The sequence below is a fragment of the Rhinolophus sinicus genome, chromosome 2 (genome assembly GCF_057876585.1).
Source record: "Rhinolophus sinicus isolate RSI-liver-muscle chromosome 2, RSI-T2T, whole genome shotgun sequence".
Taxonomy (NCBI): Eukaryota; Metazoa; Chordata; class Mammalia; order Chiroptera; family Rhinolophidae; genus Rhinolophus; species Rhinolophus sinicus.
In genome coordinates this window covers 52308912-52314911 of record NC_142502.1, presented here as the reverse complement: position 1 = coordinate 52314911, position 6000 = coordinate 52308912, and the positions used below count along the sequence as shown (strand labels likewise).

At 41.4% G+C, this 6000-nt stretch overlaps 1 protein-coding gene across 4 annotated transcripts in view; it reads left to right on the top strand.

The window, feature by feature from the left end:
* Positions 1-259: 259 nt before the first annotated feature.
* Positions 260-6000, top strand: part of GRIK2 (glutamate ionotropic receptor kainate type subunit 2) — a 590245-nt gene continuing 584504 nt past the window's right edge. For 2 of the 4 annotated variants that reach the window (XM_074333339.2, XM_074333340.2), the window contains exon 1: positions 261-1238. The gene's annotated coding sequence lies outside the window, so the exon portion shown is untranslated. Of the gene's footprint in view, positions 1239-6000 lie in introns of all 4 variants that reach the window. The other 2 variants (XM_074333338.2, XM_074333337.2) reach the window with 2 other exon arrangements.

Here is a 6000-nt window from a genome sequence, read left to right as displayed (position 1 = left end):
CCGAGTATAAAATAGCAACGGTATTGAGTAGATGTTGACTTTTCCAACCCCGAGGAGCGGAAATCGGGGATTGTTTGCAAAAGCTAATCGTTTCCATTGAGAAGCCGGGGAAGCCGGGTGTGCTCGCTGCCGGTAGCCCCTCCCTGGAAACGGAGTTGTCAGAAGACTCAGGACTTAGGCGCTCCTCCCCTCCTCGGGCCTTTTAAAATGTCCGTTAGAGAATTTGGAAGGAAGGCCGCCGGGCCGGGACTGCTCCCAGGCTTCTTTCTCCACCCTCTGAGTCTGCCACCTCCAGTTTGGCCACCCACCTGATCTCAAACCCAACTTCTTTCGGTGATTCGTTTGGGCTGGGAGTTCAGGGACCTGGGGGGAAAGGAGGCGTCTGCCATTAAGGCGACAGACGGGCACAGAGACTGCCCGCCAGTCCTCCGACCACAGGGAGAAGTCCCTTTCTTTTTTTCAGAAACGGAGGCAGGGAGAGAGGCGCAGTGACTCTAGGCTTCTAAGGGGGTCGGGCAAGCGTGAGGGGAGCGTACTGGTGGCTTGCACAAGAGTGGAGGTGCGGGTGAGGCACAGGTCAAGATTTTTCCCGCAGACCTCAAAGGGAAATGGCAGTAGTTGGACTAAGAGGGCCACTTTCGAGACTACCAGCTGCTCCCCAAATGCTGGCAGCAGAGAAGTTTCGTTGCTATGGTTTCGGCAAGGTTTAAAAGCCACCACCCAGAACAAAACGTGCTCGGGCTCCTTATACGTGTTGTCACCACCCAGAGCCAGGCACATTCCTTGGCGATTTGCATCACTCCCTGACCGAGCATCTCGTTTCCAGTGCCCCCATCCAAGAGCAGGCGGGGATGTGCGCTGGGGAGAAGTCCGGGAGGGGAGGGTTCATAACGTCCTAGTCTAGGGGTGCCCAGAATTCTCGCACTTTCGCTCCCGCGGTCCAGGGACCATCGCTGCGCCCTCTTGGCTACGGCGCCCGGGAGCGTGCAGGGGCTGCGGGGAAAGGAGCGCGGCGCCTTTAAAGCAAGAGGCGAGGAACCCCCGCCAGGAGGCGTGTCTGTCTCCGCTGCTGCTGCTGCTCCACGGTCTCCTTCTCCGCCGCCGCCGTCACTCGCGCTCGGCGCCCGCGGCTGCGCTGCTCTGTCCGGGATCCTGGGACTTCCCGCCCGACATCCTCCCGCTGCTCCTCCCAGAGGACCACCCATCCCCCTCTCCTCCCACTTCACCCCCAGCGAAAGGTAAGGACTCCCCCCCGGGTGGGCTCCGCTCCGGGCTGTCTCCCGAGGAGTATGTTCCCATGAGGACGGGAGATACCGGTGGTGGGCGAGGGGCATTTTTCCATCTGGAGAGGAAGAAGGCGAACGAACAGCAGTGCTGCGGAGCCGGGTGCGCACCCGGCGCCCGCTAGACCGATTCGCTGCGAGTGGCTTTGTCCCGCTGGCCTCAGCCAATTCCCATCAAGGATGCAACTGGCTCGGTTGGCTACAGGCGCTCGCGTTTTCCACATCAAATAATTTAATAAGTGGACGTGTCAGGAAGTGGCCTCCGCTACTGGGACTCACGCGAGGCGAAGAGAAACAGATGGCAAGAAGCTGTGCATCTGCCTGCGGGTCTGACGAACTCCCCAGCTTTCCTTCCATCCGTCCATTCTTCCATTAGCCCTGCTCCCTAGTTCTGTGTGAGGAAGTACAGACATTCATGCCAACCAGTGCCAGCATTGAAAGCCTCTGAAAAAGCTCAGAGGGCGTCCCATTAGGGTGAGGGGAGTAATGTCACCTGGGTGGATCATGAACATCAAGAACTTTTAGCGACTCTCATCCCCTGGTAGTTTTACCTTCAGTGAGTTCTTTACTAAATAACACGATTCATCTGAGGCTCCTTATAATCATTTCCAATTTAGGGAACAGGGGCTATTAGGAAACTTACTACTGCTATACTTTTGGTAACAGATTACCTTCTGTCATTTCTTCATCTTCATACTGTAAGTGTTGTGTCATTAGAATTTACCTTATAGATTAATGATCATTTTCATTTTACAAGAGATGATTGATTCAATCGAATCTTAGTCTGTAGTTTGCTGGAAGATAGGTATTAATATTTCCATCTTGGTTTGTTTAAGTTCATTACTTTATAACTTTTTATAGACACCATTTCCGCCACCACCAAGGCAGCTTCCAGTGGCCTTAGGAACTTATTAAACAAACAAACAAACAAACAAACAAACAAAATGAAACGCACAAAGGAAGATGATAGAGAAACAAGTGATGCCTAGAAGTCTTACCTGTTAGTTTTCTTCTATTTAAACCCATTGAAAATTGCACAGTCTGAAATCTATAAAAAAGAAAAAAAGGTTCCAGGATATGTAAATTATTCCAATTCAATTTCTTAATTAAGATATGCTTCTTTTTGGCATCTAAAAATTAATTATAACTCTAAATGTCATTAATCATCAATGCAGCAGAATGTTGGTTGAACAGCTGATATGTGTTCAGAATCACAAGGGATTGCATAGCATAGTATAGCGTTCATAGTTAGGAAGAGTGAAGTGCAAGTATGCAACAGTGTGGTTTTAAGTGATATCAGCTCTGACTTTATTTTCTGGCACCTCTAATACCATGGATGAACAGGCTGTTTGTTTTAGCTTAGCTGCAATACAACAGGCCACATGCATGGAAGAATAGGTCAGGTGTTACTATAAGATGAGGTTTCTCAAATGTCACATAACAGCAGGACTTTGGTGACAAGTCAAGTGGAATTCTTACAAAGAATTCCATGTGAAAACATTAAATATAGTTATGGCATGACACAGTTTTTAAACACCTTTGAAACACCTTTGAAATTCGGGTTGTCCTGGGGTATGTATTTGCCAGTTTCTTGCTAAAGGTATAGGCATTGTCTTTTTAAACAATGTGCTGTAAGGATTATTACACATTTGTACATGCCCCAGCAGGTGGCAGCTAACTAGAATAAGATTCATTTTCACTGGGAGAAAAGAAAAATAAAATTGCTTCTCAAGTAATAGCGCCCAAGAATAAGAGGTCATTAGTGTCAGTAAATATAAAAATATAGTGAAAGATGAAGCTAATGGCTTTTGGTTGTTGTTGTTGGAACAAGGTTCGCATAAACATGATATGCATTTTGTTCTTCACTAATTTATCATAGGCTTGATATCTCTTCATGTCAACATTCTGCTTTTTTTTTGAGGCTTACTTTTAGACACAGCTCCTCTCTCTGTGTGCATATATGTGTGCATTTGCAGTTTGTCATCTCTGCTTTGACCTTGGAACCTACAGAGCTTTTGGCTCTATGTGGTTAAAATGAGGGGAAAAAAAGCAAATGAAACCATGGAACAAGGGGTGTAAATCTCTATTACTAATTATGTATGATCGCCTGACACCAAGTAATGGTATTTTTTTTAAATCTTTGAGAAGGGAGCAAATTACAAAATTGACACAGTTTTTAAAAGAGAGTGAAATCTAGTCAATGAATACTAGATAATGATTTTATTAATCCTTCATATTCCCCAGAATTATGATGTATGGTATCAGCATTGGGGAGCAACTTGTAATAACTTCAAAATTGCCTTACTATAGGCATCTTCTAGACTACCAAATCATTCTGTTGTAGTATTGGGGGCGTAATTTTAGGGGTTTTGTTGTTGCTTTTGCCTGGGAGTGAGTGACGTTTAATGAGAAAGAATGAGAATGAATCTGATTAGCATTGTAACAGATGGAAATCTGGAGGTGGAGCATTCTGAAGAAATAACTAATTGTACATTTTAGAAATGTCTTTAGCCATGAACATTGACAGTATGTTATTCAATATTCTGAATTCTTGGTGGTCTTACAGTCAATTTTTTTTTGTACTGAGAAACAAGTAGTTTTGTGCTCAGGATGGAACTCAGTTAATGTAAATAGCTTTTGTAATAGTGTGCTCTGAAAAGGGATGACTATTAGCACATCCTGGGTATGCCAAGCAACCCCAGTAAGTCACACTGAAATATACACACAACACGTTGACAAAATAGTCCCCTTGGCAATGTCAACAATGTAATAATTCAAAATTACAGACTCTGTATAGTAGAAATATGCACACTGTCACTTCAAATGGTACATGACCCATTCAATATACTACTTTCAGTGTACTACAGAATAAATCGATGGCTGGAGCGCTGTCCACGGTCCTGAAGAAAGGTCATCTTCTGCCTTGCAGAAGTTCAATTGGACAGGTAGAGTTGCTGTCTGTGCTGTTGAAGCCTTTAGGATGAATTGATGGGTGTAAATGAGCCTAATATAGCATATGTGCAAATTGATTCTTTGGGGACCAATTAATAGTTAAAAAAATTATGATAGACTTTTTACTGTTCAATTTACTGTGTAAGAACTTCATGAATCTGGAAGCTTGATCTTTCACTTTTCCAACAAGACATCCAATAAATAGTACCACAAAAACTAAATAGTTTAGAATGCTAGTTTTAAGTAGACAAGTTACAACTGTAATGTCAAATGCCATTATGTTAACAGAGTACATGAACAAGGAGTTATGGTACATTTTGTTTTTTCAAGTTCCACTAAATGCGAACTACACTGTAGAATTGCAGTATTTTGATTAGTCACAACAGAACATGTTATTTTCAGGTAGTAGGTATCAATTATATTGACAGATGGAAAAAAAATAATATTGTTGCCCTGGCAGTCATGATTATCTCTGCTAATATCAAAAAGTAAAAAGAATAGAATGGAATAAATGAGACAGCAAATACAAGACAGAACATGTTGGGCTGTACATGTCTTACAAGAGATATTTTAAACATGGACTGAAGGAGTCGCTAGATACCCTTGGTTTTAGCACAAGGTGTTCCTTTTAAAGTGCTCAAATAGTCAAATTATTTGATTGAATTGCCTGCTACACTGCAGAACTAGCCATTCATGATACTTATTTTTGACACTGCAGTAATGCCTCCATCTTAAAAAAAAAAAAAAAAATCAATGTCCACTTAATTCCTTTGCAAAATGTAGGTTTATTTTCAAACAAGCATTTTATAGTATCTTAAGAAAAAATAGAATGAAGAAATCATGAGGGAATGAAAACATTGCACTGTTTTCTTGCTATCTGGAGGACATAGTACTCATATGCCTCTTTATCTAAAAATTACATATTCTTCAAATAAGATATTATTTCATATTTTTTCATAAGGTTAAACCTGTGCCCTGTTAGTTGGTTAAGAAAAAGAGATTATTTTAAGATATAGGCCCAGCAGTTTACCTTTTGTGCTTCTTGATCACTTAAAACTATTAATATGTAGCAATATATTTATCACTATCCATCTTGGTTTCACTTACTAATATAAAATATTAGGATTGAATATTCTTATCTACATACCTGGAGGAGAGCATATTACCTATTTCAACAATAACATGTATTTTATTGTTTTAATAGAAATATATTCCTGTACTTTTTTTCTTGAATAAATTGCTAGTTGTGAAATCCAAGAGAGTCACTGCCTGAGGACTCTAAATATTTTGACCAGAGCACTAGAAAATAATAAGGCATTTTTAGATGAAGTTGTGACAGTGTTGCTCAAGCTTTGATCCCACATTTCACTTCTTAAAGAAAAACGTATTCAAAACACCAGAGATAAGACATTTGGACATAAATGACTGAAGCTTTTGGAGCTTGCTACACCAATTCAAATATCATTGTCTTTTTATATATGCACAATTATTTTAGATGAGCTAAAAATGGGTGGGAAAATGTGATTCCTTGATTTTAATTCAACATTTTTTCCCCTAAAAGGACACTTGAAGAAATCTATTTTTATTCCTGGGTAGTAATCAAAGACTGTCCCACTCAAGTTTTAAATGACTATCTTCACTTCTCCAGTACACTCCAATCTATATTCATTCCTGGACAAAATTTTAAAAAGTACAACTAAGACCCTCTTTGAACCTAAACAGAAGTTATATTTGCAGTAAATGCCTTAGTCTTGGAGCACTTCCT